Consider the following 16,260-nt stretch of genomic DNA (forward strand, 5'->3'; position numbering starts at 1 on the left):
ACACCTCACAAGACTGAGTTCTAATCTGCACTGTGCTCCTCATACAGTAGCCACGGGCCACATGTGGCTCTCGAGCACCTGAAATGTGTGCTGTGAGTATAAAGTGCATACTGAATTTTGAAAACACGGTTTAAAAGAAAAAATGCAAAGTGTCTCATCACTAATTTTTAATATTGATTACCTGCTAAGATGATAATCTTCTAGATAGCTGGGGTTAAGTAAAATTTATTGAGATTAGGTTCACCCCCATTCTTTGTGCTTCTTCATGTGGCTACGAGAAGAGTTGAGATTGTGTACGTGGCTCACATCACATTTCTTTTGGACGGTGCTGGGCCAGGGGCTGTAGAGTAGTGTCAGGTAATGTAGACAAAGGACAGAGGCGTGAGATAAGAGGAGCCAGAGACATGAAGAGAAAGAACGTGGAGGGAGCGATGCCAAGCAGCCCAGAGGGCCTCAGGGTGTGTATTTCTGAAATCGAGAGTCGAGGAGGACACACGCGGCTTCCTTTGATTTACATTTGAGGGGCACCTCATCGACTATGATTCAGCCCACCCAAAGCATTTACAGAGCACTGCAGCCCTCATTTGACATTCAAACAACTCACAGATGACAGACCTGGTCATTTTATCCTAATGTTTTTGAGTTTCAGCCTGACAGTGGAAATAACCACGGAGATTATCTTGAGGGTTTCACCCCAAAGTGTGAGGACACAGCAGCTGGGACCAGCTAGGCATGTTTGCTTTTCATATCTCCGTCTTTCTTCTCATCTCTACCACGTTATCATCTTTCCTTGGGAGAATTTTCCTTCAAACCAGATATGTTGCTCGTGTGGTAGGGAGAGAGAAGGGTCACTGCTATGTGTTCAGTATTCTTTTGTGGACCTATCAGTAAGAAGACTGAGGGGGAAGGCATCATGATTGAATTTTGTTTAATAATTACAGATTTAAACGTTATAATTCACTCATTGTTATCATTGTTCTTTTTTAACATTTTTTTTTTATTTTTGAGAGACAGCACGAGTGAGAGAGGGACAGAGAGAGAGGGAGACACAGAATCCCAAGCAGGCTCCAGGCTCCAAGCTGTCAGCACAGAGCCCGACACGGGGCTTGAACCCACGAACTGTGAGATCATGACCCGAGCTGAAGTCGGATTCTCAACCGACTGAGCCACCCGGGCGCCCTTCGTTGTTATTGTTTTATTATTTTTAATTGCAGTGTGGTTTGGCGACAACTCGAACTCCACAAATTGCTCAGCATTTTATAGTTTACAAAGTGTTTTCCAAGCTTTCTCTCACCCGATTCTCTGATTTTCCTTTCAAAGTTTTCCACGATCTGTCCCCAAACTACCTTTATTAATTTATTTTCTAATCCTTCTCTTGTATGCGTTCATTCAGTCTTGCTTAGTCAAACTGGTCTACTAACTGTTCTTCATGGTTAACCATGTAAAGTAGGGCTTATTACCTCTCCGAGCCTCCGTTTCATCATCTAGAAAATAAAAAGGAATAATGCTACATCTCTCAAAGTGTTGTTCTAAATGTTAGACAGGACAAATTACATAAGGTTCCAAACACAGTTCCAGGAACATGGTTGATGCTCAACACATGTCAACCTCCTTTCCTACCAAAGGTCTTCGCTTTGATATTGCCAAGATTAAAATGTCCAAAGGTGAACTCACTATGTACAAATTTCACACATAAAATGAGTCCCCTCTCTGAATTCCCTGCTTTGGCTAAAGGCTCACCCAAACCCCCAGAGGCACAATTAAGAAATACAGGTTGTCCTGGGTTCCACTTCCTCTCACAAAGCCACCCACATCCAATCAATCCCAGAGGCCTGACAAGGTCTACCTCCTACTGTTTTCTCAAAGCCACCCTTCCCTCCACCCTCACCCCCCCACCCCACTCTTTTGTCAGGCTCTCATTCCTTCTCATTTGGAGTTTCCCAATGCTCTGTCTCCCTGTTTCGTCTCTTAAAGCCTAACCAGTCCAGTCTCCTCCCTGCAGCTAGGGCAAACTTTCAAGATGGTAAACTTGAGTACGCTTCTCCCTAATTGTAATCCTCCACTGCAGTCAGGGTAAGACCCTAATGTCTTCACATGACAAATAGGAGATACTTCACAAGCCGGCCTAGCAGTCTCGCCATGCCTCTGTCCACGCCCCGCTTAGCACTCCAGCTGCCGGAAATGACCGACAGGACTGTTAGGTGTAGCTGTGGTTCTCCTGCAGGACCATCCCTGACCTGTCCTGCTTCTCCAGGGTTTCAGACCTTCAAGACTCTGTCAAGATGATCTCTTCTGTGAACACCTCCATGAGATTCTGAGAAAGAATGAATTCCCTCCTCTTCTGTACTTGTACACATTTCACTCAGACTGTCTTTTTGTGCTGTACCCACCGCACTATCATGAGTTGTTTATGTGGCCATCTCCTGCACTTAAAGGTATGGTTGGGATTGGCTTTCAAAGACGTATTTCTCAGAAAATATTTATTTAGTATATTATTAGGTATATGTGCCACGTATTCTTCTTAGGCACTGGGGATTCCACAGAGAACAACAGACAAAATCTCTGCCAGCAAGTTGCTCACCTTCCAGGGGGAAGATAGGGTAAGAATTGTAATAATGATTATTATTAAGATTGCTGATAATAGCTAACAGTTGAATAGCACTTATGTGTCAGGCATTGCTGAAAGCTTGACATACATTAACTCGTTTACTTCACCTAAGGATCCTATAATTCTCATTTTGATAAGTCCTACATTCCCATTTCATAGATGATGACTTGGAGGCCCAACGAGGTTAAACAATTCGTCCAAGATCACACAGTTAGTAAAGGGGGTATTTCGTGTTCTAACCCAGTTTCGATTCTGAACCTATATTGTTTCTTACTGTGGTATCCAGAAAAAATAGACATATAAACAAATAAATGAGATCATTTCATGTGTTGGTAATGAAGATTATTAAAATGGAGTATTATAAGAGAGTGAGTGAGGTGGTGGTCAGGGAGGGTCTCTTCAAGGAGGGAACATTTTTTATTATTTTTTTAATGTTTATTTTTGAGAGAGAGAGAGAGAGGGAGACAGAGCATGAGTGGGGGAGGGGCAGACAGAGAGGGGGACACAGAATCCCAAGCAGGCTCCGAGCTGTCAGCACAGAGCCCGACATGGGGCTCGAACTCACAAACCACGAGATCATGAACTGAGCCGAAGTCGGATGTTCACCAACTGAGCCACCCAGAGCCCCAAGGAGGGAACACATTTAAATTGAAACCTGATTGTCAATTGAGGAAGGTAGAAATCCCAGGGTAGGGAAGGATCAGGAGAAAAGAAGTTGTATGCTGTTTGTAATCCAGGCTCTAGCTGCTGTGATGTCCACTGCTGGTGGTAGGCACTCAGTCCTGAGTGGTCTTGGGGAGTGACAAATTGTCCAACTGTTCCCCAAACCTCTGCCATCAGTCCACCTGTCCCTTCTGTTCTTTTGGTTTAAAACATATCTCACAAGGCGTCTGGTTTGCTGCTCCCCAGAAAGGTAGAAGGTGCAGGGACACACACACACACACACGCATCCCCGCTCTGCTGAACCACTTTATTTCACTTCTCTCCTGTGAATGACGTATCACTCAGAACCTTAGGAAGTGACAGGCAGAGGCACAGCGAAAAGGCTGGAGACAACCCAGAGGCATGAGCAAAAGGGGAAAAGAAAATTATTTTTTAACAAGACGAGAAGTGACTTGGACTGGCGGGAGAAAAGGGAATTGGATCAGGGAGGGGCATGCAGGGTGGGGGGTGCTCTGTTTCCTCACCTGGGTGGTAGTTTGTGTTACAGTTTTTCATATGTGTTTTATGTATATCCACATGTGTATGTATACACACATATATACACAAACACACATATATATTTATATACAACACACTACATATATATACATATATATCTTCTCTATGAATATTTCTCATAATAAGGCTAAAAAAATTGGTGGGACAAGTTCATACCTATTTAATGTACATCCAAAGCCTACTTTATGACAAACATTGTACCAGGCTTGTTTTTACTTATATTGTTGTATTTAATTTTTTAAATTTATTTATTTTGAGAGAGCGAGTGGGGGAAGGGCAGAGAGAGAGGGAGAGAGAGAGAATCCCAAGCAGGCTCCTCACTGACAGTGCAGAGCCTGATGCGGGGCTTGAACTCACAAACCTGAGCAGAAACCAAGAGACGCTTAGCTGACCGAGCCACCCAGGTGTCCCTAATTTTTATTACTGCCTTTATGAAGTAAATATCATTCCTGTTTACAGACTGAAAAATAAGGAGGACAAAGAACAGAGGAGTTGCCATTGAGACCCAGGACTCTTGCCCCCTGCACCATGCCCTCTACCTTTTGCACAGGAAAACTCCAAGGGTCAGCAAGGTGGGGAGGAAAGGCCCCTGATTTCTGGGTCAGGCAAACTTGGGCTTCAGTGTAATCTTGGCCACTCACTAGCTGTTTGAGCTCAGATACATTTCATAACCCCTCTGAGCTTCAGTATCCCCATCTAGTGCAGTGGAGACAGTAACCCCTTATCTGCACAAGTATCGTGATGATTGAAGAGGATTGAAAAATATCAGCAAAGTGTCTGCTACACAATGGGCACTCAAAAAATGGCAGCTACTGTGTTCATGTCCTGAAGTATTAAAGCTCATCAGACATTGACTTTCGTGGAGAGCAATGATGGCATTTAGCTGCGGTCAGTGGGAGTCAGGTAGTATATGCTGTTAGATGCCAGTGAGTCAGGAACTTCCGGGCAATAGTACTGTATGCCAGGCAGCATGCTAAGTGCTTTCCAGGCATTGTCTCATTTAATCATCCTACACCCCTCTGAGAAGAGTTGTTCTCTTCTGTTTGTAGATGAGGACATTAAAGTTCAGAGAGATTAAAGAGCTAATCCAAGGTCACACCACTTGGAAGTGGCAGAGTCTAGTTTTGAACCCAGGTCTGTCAGGTCCCAGAGCTCATGCTCTTCCACATTGGGCTTTGCAAAGTGATCACGGTCTTAGGTCGTGTCCGGGGGAAAGGGCACATTTGTGGTCAAGGTAAGGGTATCTGTTCCAAGGTCTGGGCTAAATCAGTCAGGAGTGGACTGGAAGCACTGTTAAACCCTTAGGGGATTTGTGGGGCAAGCCAAGAGAGTTACTACACGTTCAAAAATGCTGTCAAGTTTCAAGTGCAATGCCTTACACATCTGGGGTATTTTGTATGTGCGGGCTGAATATTTCAAGTACCTGTGTTTCTGAATACAGGTGTCGTTCCATTTTCAAAAGAGCAGGCAATTTTAAAACAAATAAAATGAATCGAGTCCCTAGGCTTGGAGGAAAAGTTTTCCCTGAATTATGCAAGGACATATTAGCAGTGGTTTTTAACCTTTAAAGAAGGAGACGAGTCTAATCAAATAAACCCTTACCCAGAACCCCAATAGATGAAGCAGATAAGAGTAGACTTCCCTGATTGGAGCAGGTCTGGGGACCTGGAGCTCTGTCACCTGTCACTTGTCTTTTCTCATCTGCATGTGGTCCTTGAGGAACATCCTTGGGACCTAAAGTCTGTTCATGGTACGCTGCAAACCACTGCACTACAGAATTCCTTTAAAAAGCAAGACTTGGTGATTCATGTAAAATAATGGGTGACATATTGAAATTGATTTTAAAATAGGAAACTCTCACCAGCCCCCAAACACCTGTGAATTGACTAATGACTGTTGTTCATTCTTGTTCTGGATTGAAGGTGCATGAAATTCGACGCATAGAAATAAAATGTCTGCTTTGAGTCAAGCACGGTGCTAGTCACGGTATCACTGGCCGTAAGTTCAGTTTAACAAATCCCTACAAAGTAGATATTATTCCCATTTGGCAGATGAGAAAAAATAAGTACAGAGAGGTTAAGTCAATTATCCAAGATCTCACAGCTAGTGAGTTGTGGAGTGGGGCTTCAAACTCAAGTCATAGGATGGATTAGAAAGCCAGAGTATAGCCACGAACCTGAAGCCTCTGCAAGAATGGATCAGGAGTGATACTGCCTCTCTCTGTCAACGTTTTTTTGGTTTTGTTTTGTTTTGTTTTGTTGTCGTTGTTGTTTGGTTTTTTGGTCTTTTGTTTGTGTTTTACTTTTCCCAATACTCCTCAGTGGTGAGATTTTACAGAAAAACTCTCTCTGGACCCTCTGACCTCCAATGACTCTGCTTTCTAGTGCACTGAGGTCTCCTGGGACCCAGGCCGAGGTCCTTCCTCACAGCCCCTTGCCCTCCTCATCCCTAACCTCAGGGAGGGACTGGCCATCAGGGTCCATCCAGTCTCAGTGGCAAGACCTTGGTGATCAGGAGGCAGAGTGTCCTGGGCACCAGGCTGCTGGGCTAAGGAAGTGTGGGGGATTCCTGCTCAGCTGAGGTCTGGTAGCCTGGAGATGGGGCTTACTGGGAGAGTGTGGGGTGGGGTTGTGGAAGGAAGTCCTTGGAATACCCTTAGAGGTATGGAAATGCTTAGGCACTCAGTAAGGAATGCGGGGGCGGTTAATTTCTGCCTCCCCCTCACTGGTGTTCAGCCATTTAGCATGTGCTATAAATAAGCCATCAAGCAGGAGCAGGGGAGATGGGTGAGCAGCCTTCCGGCGGGGAATGGGGTCCTGGGGGCTCCCTGCACGCGCCTCTTTCCCTTTCCGCGATCTTTGTCCTTTGGGATTTGAGCCCTGCGGGATAACGGAGCAAGGGCAACATCCTCCTGAAGCCTCGGGGCACTGGAGACCCCTAGAGGCAAAAGGCTGCATTACAAGCCCCCCGGTTGCAGAGGTGCAGGCAGGGAGCCTTGCCGGGAGCCTGCCACGGCTAGTACCTTTCCCAAGACCCGTGCCTGGAAGTGCAAGCCCGTAATCTCCCAAGGGACAAGGGCGGGTCGGAGGGCGGTTGTGTGTGGGGTGGGGTGGGGGTGGTAGCAGCAGTACTGGCGACCCTCCCCCTCCCTGCCCCCACCCATTGTCCCTTCCAATGCCAGTGGCTGCTGCTGCCCGCTTCTTAGCCCCTGCAGCAGCCCCGTCAGCCCTCCGGGCAACTCCCCACCGCCTCCATCCAAATGATGTCTTTCCCTGAGGGCCTCCACGCCTCTCAGTAACCTGATCAACTAATTTGTCCTGAAGTATTAATGACTAATAATGATGCAATGTGCTGCCCTCTCAATTAACACTCGAGCACTTCTGAAGACAAATTCACATATTTTAACCCAAGTGGGAGACTTGTGTCTTTTCCCTTTTGAGAGGAATTTGTAGCCCCCTCAGAGGGAGCCATACAGACAGCTGCCTGTTCAGGACCTATGCTGCATTACTCCTAATCTTCGCGATGTTGGGGGCGTTATGCCCAAAGAAGGCCTGCTCTCACCCACAGTCCTTAAAAGCAGGGCTTGGTGCTGGTGATGGGCACACACAGGAGACCCTGTCTCTCCTGCCTCCTCTCCCACAGCTAAGTGGGGACTGAGAGAAACCCGAGGCGGCAGAATCCACAATGACGCCCATGTAGCCTTCATTAGGAGAAGTCTGGAATGCAGGAGTTGCCATAGACGGCCTCCCGATGTCTCAGTATTACGTCTCTGGGAGTCTGATGGGCTTTCACTCACATGTGAGATGATCTAGGCGTCTAGAGATTCTGGCCCCGGGATGATTCACTTGGGTTCACATGTCTGGCAGGCTCTGCTATGTGTTAGCTATGCACTGTGCCAAGGTAACCACACAAGCCTCAGTTCCCACATCTGTAAAATGGATGCAGTAAAACTCGTGTCACAGGATTATTTTGAGTCTGAAATGAAATGATGGAGAATTAGCACTTCCTGTAATGTTCGGTGCATGCAGAGTACTCAGTAAATGACAGCTCTTTTTCCTAACCATCTTGTTTTTGTTTTTACCATTTTTGCCCTATCCCAAACTTTCAGTGCAGGGCAGCATACAAAGGTCCTATTTATTAGTTAAAAGCAGGTGAAGCAGTGCAGCCTCCTAGGTGTGGTCAGTTTGGTAATGAACTAGATTTCTTTCCAGGTGACAGCACTGCATGGAGTTTTTGGGTTTGTCTTGGTCTTTTTTTTTTTTTTTTTTTTTTTTTGCCTCTGCTTGGTTTCTTTAAAGGTATCTCACAAATGCAGTGAGCAAAATGGATTTGGCAGTGACTTAAAAAGACTTAATGCATTTTGAAAAGAAAAAAAAAGGCACAACAAAAACTGGTTTGTTTCTGTGATATATGGTTCATGTGATATGACAAAAATCCATTTTTATGCTTAGGAAAATTGGCTAATTTTAAAACAGTTGACACATGCCGTATGCATATAGAGTAATGATAGATTTTGCTCAGGCAAACAACCAAAGAACACAGGGCCAGTGATATCTCTGTTAGGGCTTTAGTTGGTTAAATCCCTATTTGGTGGCAGACCCGTTCCACACAGGAGAGGAGAGTGAAATGACAAATGGACTCCTTGTGGCCTCAGGTGCTAGAGTCAGATATTTTATCATAAAGATACCAACCACCAAGCTTGGAACACACACTGTGTTTTCATGAAGTGAGCAAGAGCAGACAGACTTAGGAACCTACCTGAAGAGCAAGCTGTATGTGCAAGAAGGTGAACAGTTTTTAAAGATATTATCTGGACAAAACAGGGAGAATAGTGCAAGGGACACTGAATTGTTCAGCCACCCTGATCTGGTGAAATTTGCCTGGTCATTTCTCCTGCTGGACCCACGGATGCTTTTCAGACTCCTGATAGCAGCCTTTAACATCCTCTGGTCACACTAAAAGGGGACGCCCACATATTCCCCGTTACTACCATTTAGGACAACGAGATTACATATGAAAATACGATACTACAGAAGTTGCATGTGAACTAGAAAGTGATCATGAGAAGTTTAAGATGGAGACAAGCTCTCTATTAGCTTGATGTCCCTCCCATAGATTCCTCCACTTTTGGCTCCTAAGTGTAAGTCAGCCAGGGACCCATCTCCATCACAGGCTAATGACATGCTTTCTATTTGACTCAAAAAAAGCCTTTGGCTTTTTGTTATTTTATTTTATTTTATTTTATTTTATTTTATTTCATTTCATTTCATTTCATTTTATTATTTATTTCAAGGCAATATTTAATTAGTGACTGCAGAGGAAAAAAAGCTGAACAGCTTAGAGAAGGTTTATGGTTCAGGTCTGCAACTCTCAGCAATTTGACATTCTAATCCTGTTATTTCTCACCTTAAACTGAACAGAGTCAGCAGGGTTGGGTTTTTTTTTTTTCCTCTTCCCATAATTCATCTAGCTATTAGGTTCCCCTCCCCTACTTCCTACGCTCCTCCTTTGCTTTATCTGACTTCTTTGTCCTGTTTTTTACTGCATTTCTTTCTGGATATCAAAACCAAAACAAACAAAAAACCCAAAACAGTATCTTGGTGGTTGATTGGTGACTGAATCACTTAGAAGAGAAATTAATTCTTCTACTCCCTACTTTGATTCCCAGAATGAGCCCCCTGTATCCCACGTGAACTTGACCACTCAGGTGACTGCAGCTGAGAAACTGAGCAGTGTCCCTGGTTCTCTTCTTAGGTGTAGACTGTAAACATTTTGTAGCCAGGATCTGAGCCTTCTATCTAGCACAGGGAAAAATTTTTAATGTTTATTCAATTAAACAACCTCACCATCTACCCCCACAGCATCCACTTTTCATTAAATAAAATACAGGCTTCTGGGAGGTTAACAAGTATCCTTCCTGTTGCGAAAAATTTCGTATTCAGGATTTCAAATGTATAGAATTCCAAAATCAGGAAAGTGTTTTCTTTAATGCGGTGGTTCTCAAAATTTAATGTGCACCTGGGGAGCTTGTTAAAATGCAGAATCTTCAGTTCCTCCTTCGGAGAGTCTGATTCTATAGGTCTTGTATAAAATTCAGAAGACTGTGTTTTAATAAGCAGATGATCTAAAGACCACCCTTTGAGAAACACCATTTTAAGGCAAACCGAATAAAATGTCACCCAGTTCAGTTTGGCCAAACATTAGTGTCCCTTAAGCAGTTAATGGGTGTCATGAAGGAAATAAGGTCTGTGCTTGGAAGAGGTGGGGTCATGGTTCTCTTCTTCCCACCTGCCCTCTCCTATACCATTGGAGGTTTATAATTCACTTAGCAGGCTAGAGGTTCTGAAATGTGTTGCGATAAAGAAACATACACCTTCACTTTATTTGGACAAATATTTCCAATATGTCTTGACCTTGACATTTTTAATCATTTAACTTTATGGCGAAAAACCTATGCAGTTTGGGCGAATTCCATACGGAAACCATTGTCATGGGGGGATGGGCAGCATCTACTGGACAAGGGAGATACAGCAGCCCGGCTCCACTATTATCAGATTTCCCAAGGGGAGAATGCATAACATTCGTGTGGCACCACGTTAGTGGGGGAACCACTGACCGTGGGAAGATCTTATCGTCCGGAGAAGTGTTGGTTATAATAGCCGTCATTGGTTAAGCATTTAATATTCACCAGGTACTGTTCCGCATTTTTGAATATGTATTACCTTATTTACTTCTCAAAATAACCCCATGAGTCAGACACTTTATCCCCATTTCACTGAGGATGAAACTGAGACACTGAGAGGCTACTATTTGCTTAAGATCACAGAGTTTGAAAATAGTTGACTAGGATCTGAACCCAGGCAGTGAGCCTCAAGAGCCTGTCCTGTTATCTGCTCTATCAGACAGCCTCTCCTGCAGTAGCGAAGGTTCTGGGAATTTCTGCCAGGGAGGAATGACAGCTGCAGCTACCTCTCAGTGCCTCAGGATTCTTTTCCTGCGTGAGGGCCTGGGATCATTGCCCCTTATTCATCAGAGAATTTATTATAATGACCGCCTGAACCTCTGAAAGATTTTGCTGTACTTAAACACAAAATATGCTTAGCAAAACAACCTGACAAGGATGATTCATGGAGAGCAATTAGGTGCAGAATCCTGTGCCTACCAAATAACGGACTGGGCTGAAGATCTGGCCATCCTGCTGACACCTTCATACAAAATGCAATCACCCGGTCCTTGTCAGGCTAGCCTGGTCTCAACCCCTTCATGTACCTGACCATTGAAGGAGTCCCTGAAGGGGCAAGCTGGGCTGGGTGACACAGTTCCAATTTACTTCACCTCTTTGGCCCTCGGCTTCCTAGTCTTAATTCAAAAAGAGGAGGGAGACTAATGAGACCTGCATTGTGGCAAGGCATAAATCAGTATGTAAGTACATATATGTGTACGTATGTAGGACGAGTAGAGCTTTCCTGTCAGTTCCTTCAAAGGTGTTAATGAGGAGATAACAGGAGGTCAAAGTCATGGTCCTGGGGAGTGAGAGGGAATTGAGAAAGAAACATCTTGGCTCCCAGATCCTGGATCTCTTCCAAAATGCAGGTGGGATGTGGGTCACTGGAACTTACAATCCAGCCAGGAGTTTTTGGTTACTTTAATTTCCTTCTTTTGTAAAAATGTGAATAATACTAGTTATAGACATATCCCACTGGGGAACTTGGATTCTCCTTTATTAATGAAAGCTGGAGAAGTGTCACAGGATAACGGCGGAGAATTTCCCAACCCGATTTCCAAAGAACTAACACTTGCCAAGCATCCTTTTAGACATTCTACAAATTGTAGACTATTCAGTTGCCCCCTTTAAGATCAGGAAGCTGAAATTTAGGCAGGTTTGTTATCAAGAGTCAGATACTCAACCGACTGAGCCACCCAGGCTTTTTGTGCATCCAGGCTGCTGACCTGCCATCAGGCACCAGCCCCAGGAGCCCATCAAAAGAGCTGTTCTTCCAAGGTCTCTCCTTCTGAACTTATTCCTATGGATCCTGAAGCCCCTTGGCAGTTAATGAGCTTAGTGGAAAATCCCTCCCTCCCAAACTGAGCACATACACTCACCAAAATAAGTCTTCTCAAAATAATTTTCCTTTGGATCAGGTCTCAGACATGCCGAGCACAGGATCAGGACCAGAGCAGGGACTGAGCATTTCAATCCAGCGGGCTTCACGTGAAGCCTGGATAATCAACCGTGAGGAGTAGGAGGAGGAGGAGGAGGACGAGGAGTGTGGGGGTTAGTTTAACTAAAGCAGACCTTGTGAGGGCTTTTCTAAGCACTCCCATGTGGAGAGCCCCACTCTTCTCAGAGGAATACAAATTCTATTCCTTTTATTTGATCATATAGTAAGTGCTTAAGATCACAAACTCTGGGAAGGCTGGCTGCAGATTTATCATTATTGGTTGAAGCTGAGTGGCTGTGGGGGTACAGAGGGGTTCATAACATGATTCTTTCCACTTTCGTATACGTTTGGGAAAGTTCCATAATTAAAAGAATAAGATAAATCATGAATTTGGAGAGAGAGGGAGGGAGGGAGAGGGAGAGACTTGAACAGAAATTCCACACAAACACTTTCTTGCTGCGTTATCTGGGACCAATGATTTACATTTTCTGAGCCTTTGTTTTCTTACCAATACAATGGAGATAATATCTGTCTAAAAGGATTATTGTTGAAAAATAAATGAAATAGTGGAATAATGAACTTAGCACAGCGACAGGCCCATAAAAATTGCTCGATGAATAACTATCTTTGTGGCTGTATTATTTTTTATCTTTGTTGTTAGTATCATTTTGTGAGTTCCTTACAGCAGCTACTGTACCTTCTTGAGGTTCGTATTCATCCTATCTAGTTCAATTCCAAGCTCATATAACAAGAGCAACGAATATTTATTGAGCTTCTCCAAGGCGCCAGGCATTTTCTAGGAGCCAGAGATAGAGCAGTGAACAAAATAGACAGAAAATAATATCCCAGCCCTTATGGAGCTTATTTTTTTGTGGGAGGAGACGAAATAAGCAAGAGTCATTATGAATAAGTGAGTGGTATTTTTTGCTAGAAGATAGTAAGTGCTATGAGAAAAAAAAATAGAGCAGGGGAGATTGGAACAGTTGAGGAGGGTTGCACAATTACATGGGATAGTTAGGGCAAGACCCAATGACAAGGTAACATTTGAGCAAAGTCCACAAGAAGGTGGGAAAGTGGTTATGTGGTTATCGGGAGAATTTTCCCCACAGTGGGAAATTAATATATTTTGTTTAATAGCTCCTTGAGACCTATTTAACTCTTTTTTGAAAATATTTATTTATTTATGTTTGAGAGAGATTGAGAGAGCACGAATGGGGCAGGAACAGAGAGAGGGGGAGAGAATCCCAAGCAGGCTCTGTGCTAAGTCAGCACAGAGCCCAACAGGGGGCTCGAACTCATGAACCATGAGATCATGACCTGAGCCGAAATCAAGAGTCAGATGCTCAACTGACGGAGCCACCCAGGTGCACTGAAACCTATTTAACTGTTATATCACCTCTTAACTTCCACGCTATGCATGCTTTATCCCATGGTAGGCTCTCTAAGAGCTTAGAGAATGTACCATAGTTTACATTTATGCTTAATCCCAGAGCTCTATAGGTTAAGAACTCAGTAATTGTTTATGGAAAATAAACTCACACCTATCTTTGCTGAGAGTTCTTTTTTGTAAAAGCAGAAACTGCAGTGTATACGTTTGCAATAAAACTCACCCTCTTTACACGTACCTTTATAAGACATCCTCTTCTAAGTTTTATTAATGTGATCCTTTCAATTAAGCTAACTCAGGACACAGCACCAATTAATTATAGGGAAATCTGTAGCTCGGAAGAATTTGGGGGAGGTGAAAAAGGCGGACACAGGACACAGGACAGACACAACTGATGTCTTTAGTGCAGTCCTAGCTGGGACAAAACGTTTTAAGAGTCTTAATGCAAATTAAGAATTGCAGTTATACATTATGTGACCTTAATTGAAAGCAATAGGCCCCAGTTAGATTTGATTCCACAAATCCAAACAAATGACCAAAGGCTGCTATTAAGGAAGCTGAAACAAAGGTACCTGAAAAAAGTAATTTTCTTATGATGTAGTCAGCAAGATTTTCTGCCATGGAGTTCTCTCACAAGGTCCATTTGGTAATCATGTTCTTTAGTAACCACACCTCCCAGAACAGGATCCAAGACTGCTCCGCCTCTGGTCAAGCACCTGTCCACAGTGAATGGTATTGAGAGATGGCAGAATGATTCATTTGGTTGCTCCTGATGTCTTCCAGAGAAGAACCACAGCCAACAATGGTAAATTACCTTCTGGATGGTAAATTACCTGCAGGCTTGTTGAAGATCCAACAGACAAAGACACTGATCTCTCCTCCTTAACACAGACCTGCCCTGTCTGGTGCTGAAGAATCTGGACTTTTTTTCTTCAAGTAACTTTATCAATATAAATGCTTCTCAAATTGGGACCTACACAGCACAGATCATTATTTTCAACAGAGGCCTCTACATTGTGATGTTTTGTCCTCATAGAGCCTGACGGAGTAACAATACATTGTGTAACTGCCAATCTCCAGAGAGACCCTCACAAAAGCAGGTTGTCTGTCTCCTGTCTCCTAAGGCAATCTCATGAATAAACCATCTTAATGTTAAGTCATGTGCATAAATAACTTAAGCCAGGCTTGTGAGAGAAAACAAAAAGAGAGTATGTGGGACACTGATCACTCACCATCAGTGTTCCCTCAGCCAAGATTCGGGAGGGTTCCTTGAAGCTTGGTAACAGGTGGTTTACCCATAAGTTTCAACTGAACAGAAATTCCATTCCATTTTAATGTCCCCTTTCTGGAACTCAGCTGACAATGAATAGGACTGATACAATTCTAAGCTTCCTCAGAATGTTCCCATCTTCTCCTCTGTGAGGCTGACTCCAAGCTAGAATGACTAGGGAAAGTTTCCTTTGGACATGAATATGGATCTTTAACTGCTTGGCAGGTGGGGGAACAAGTCACAGGTCTTTTGAATCCATCCATTGAAAGACTACAGAAACACCATGGAGAGGAGTTTACTTCTCTCATTTCTGATTGTATCTCCTCACTCACTTTTTCTCACTAGACTGGAGTTATGTGGCATTTAAAATAATGTCCTTTTAAGTCTATTTACCCATCTGTCTCCTAGATCAGTCTCTATCCCTCAATCTTTTCTACCACATGTATTTCAAATTCAAGTTTAGCTCTTTCTGCTTATGTCACACTTCTCTCCAATCTTTTTCCCTTGTTCTTTGTCAGCCAGCAAAAATCTCTCTTTCCCATCTTCAGAACAGCCTACACACCATCTGTCGAGGTTGGCAGGCTCCTGTTCTCTCCTCTTTCTTCCCCTAGTGGGAGTCAGTCAGGAAAAGCATGTGGATCCCCTTTGAAGCATCTATAGGCAGACCAGACCATCTGATGGTTCCTCCTTCACTAATGAACTACAGTTTCATGGGATAGGAAGTGAGCTTTGGGGGACCAGTCTGTCTGCTTGGATCCAGGGTGTGGTTAGAACAGACTCTAGGGTCAGATGGCTTGGTTTCAGTTCTGGGCTCTACTAGTGATGTGATCATGAGTGAGTCACTTAACAGAGCCAAGCTTCTTCATATAGAAAATGTTGTCGACCACTGTGTCTCTCACAGGGCTGTGGTGAAGATTAAGTGAGGTGATTCAGAGTTTAACACAGTTGCTTGGCCCATGAATGTTATGATATGATATCATCCCAAGCCAATGAGCAAAAGCCCAACGTTTCACTCAACAGTCCAGAGAAGATCCAACATCTTAATATGGCAGAGGGTCCCGGTGGTGTTGTTATGTGTCCAGAGAGCATTATCCCTTTAGGAGAGTGTAATATTTCCATTTGCTTCTTTGCCACAGAGCACTAGTTTACTAATCCAGAGTCTTATCGCTAAAGAGTCCTATCAGAACTTGTGTCCTAATTGAACGAGTAGTAATTTGCACATAGAGCATTTCTGGGCTGAATTTCTTTTTTTTAATTAAAAAAATTTTTTTTTAACGTTTATTTATTTTTGAGACAGAGACAGAGCATGAACAGGGGAGGGTCAGAGAGAGGGAGACACAGAATCTGAAACAGACTCCAGGCTCCGAGCTGTCAGCACAGAGCCCGACGCGGGGCTCAAACTCACGGACTGCGAGATCATGACCTGAGCCGAAGTCGGCCGCCCAACCGACTGAGCCACCCAGGTGCCCCTGGGCTGAATTTCAAAGAGCAGCCAAGGCTTATGTCAGGAAGGCTTTCTAACAGCAACCACTATTACCCCGACCTTTTTCTCCAGGAAATGCATTGCTTAAGACATTTGAAGTGAAAGTGGATAAAACTCTGGAGAGTATGA

General features: G+C 43.8%; 1 protein-coding gene and 1 long non-coding RNA gene across 6 annotated transcripts in view; one reads left to right on the top strand and one right to left on the bottom strand.

Annotated features, from left to right (window-relative positions):
- Nucleotides 1–16,260, top strand: part of BRINP2 (BMP/retinoic acid inducible neural specific 2) — a 127,214-nt gene that overhangs the window by 11,467 nt on the left and 99,487 nt on the right. The window lies entirely within an intron of this gene.
- LOC131495316 (uncharacterized) lies at nucleotides 7,208–14,776 on the bottom strand. Of its 3 annotated transcripts, none has more exons than XR_009253885.1 (3): nucleotides 14,611–14,776; nucleotides 13,951–14,351; nucleotides 7,208–7,804 (listed from the first exon to the last, which is right to left on the bottom strand). It is a non-coding gene; the product is annotated as an uncharacterized LOC131495316 (long non-coding RNA). The 3 variants fall into 3 exon arrangements; XR_009253886.1 differs by having other exon boundaries at nucleotides 13,951–14,094; nucleotides 14,212–14,776; XR_009253884.1 differs by having other exon boundaries at nucleotides 13,951–14,776.

Source organism: Neofelis nebulosa, chromosome 15 (genome assembly GCF_028018385.1).
Source record: "Neofelis nebulosa isolate mNeoNeb1 chromosome 15, mNeoNeb1.pri, whole genome shotgun sequence".
In the NCBI taxonomy this organism is placed as follows: domain Eukaryota; kingdom Metazoa; phylum Chordata; class Mammalia; order Carnivora; family Felidae; genus Neofelis; species Neofelis nebulosa.